Source organism: Parus major, chromosome 11 (genome assembly GCF_001522545.3).
Source record: "Parus major isolate Abel chromosome 11, Parus_major1.1, whole genome shotgun sequence".
NCBI classification, from domain to species: Eukaryota; Metazoa; Chordata; class Aves; order Passeriformes; family Paridae; genus Parus; species Parus major.
Genome location: NC_031780.1, coordinates 18,659,494 through 18,660,357, shown reverse-complemented (window position 1 = coordinate 18,660,357; position 864 = coordinate 18,659,494). Strand labels below are relative to the sequence as shown.

Sequence of the window (864 nt, the reverse complement as noted above, 5' to 3'; positions counted from 1 at the left end):
AAGAACTAGTACAGATAACACTGAAAATGGTAGGTGAAATGACACTTCTTGCATTTAAATGACATCTCAGACCTTTTCATAGCAGAGAATACTCTTTGTGTGCTGTAATGTTAGAAGAACCTGTTGTGGATGTAAACTCTGACTTTCTCGACTTTTTCAGGACATGACAACACTGCAGCTCTGCAGTGACGCCTCACCTGAAAATTGCAAACAGGTTCCTGCCCTTCCATTCTGCATCACTTGGAGCTTCCTGTGGTTTGCTGTTGTGCTCTACCACGGCAAGGAGAAGAAAACGGCACAGATTATTCTGGAGAACCTGAAATTCAAATAATTTCTTATCTCCTACTTAAAAGCTCTTATCACAATGCTCATGTGCCTTTGACACTTCAATACAGAAATTGGTTTTTGCCCCGCTGTTCCAAACATCCATGGCCATACTGAACTAAGAAAAGATGTAAATTCAACATAATGACTTCTGTTTCACAAACATTAGTATTATCTTCACAGTCTTCTGCCTAGTGCAGAAAATCATTCAGAAAAATAAATCAAGATGGCTTGGATAGCATTATTTCTTTTATTTTCATTTGGCTTCGCATTGGAACTGTGTTTAAATTGGAACTTCCTTTAGAAGCACCATGAATGTATTAATGAAGCTTTCTTTTTCTTTTTCTCCTTTTTGTTTAGGACTTCTTTTTAATCAATGCATGTGTAGATGGTGTATTTTTTCCAAAGAGTCCCAGGGAATTACTATCTGAAAAATCAATCAATGCGGTCCCATACATAATTGGATTAAATAACGGTGAATTTGGATGGGATATTCCAATGGTAAGACACTGAAAATGTTGTAATTTAAACATCATTTTG

The 864-nt window shown here is 36.6% G+C and overlaps 1 long non-coding RNA gene across 1 annotated transcript; it reads left to right on the top strand.

Moving 5' to 3' along the window:
• LOC107209998 lies at positions 1-753 on the top strand. Its single transcript, XR_001523791.1, has 3 exons — positions 1-29; positions 161-214; positions 685-753. It is a non-coding gene; the product is annotated as an uncharacterized LOC107209998 (long non-coding RNA).
• Positions 754-864: the final 111 nt, after the last annotated feature.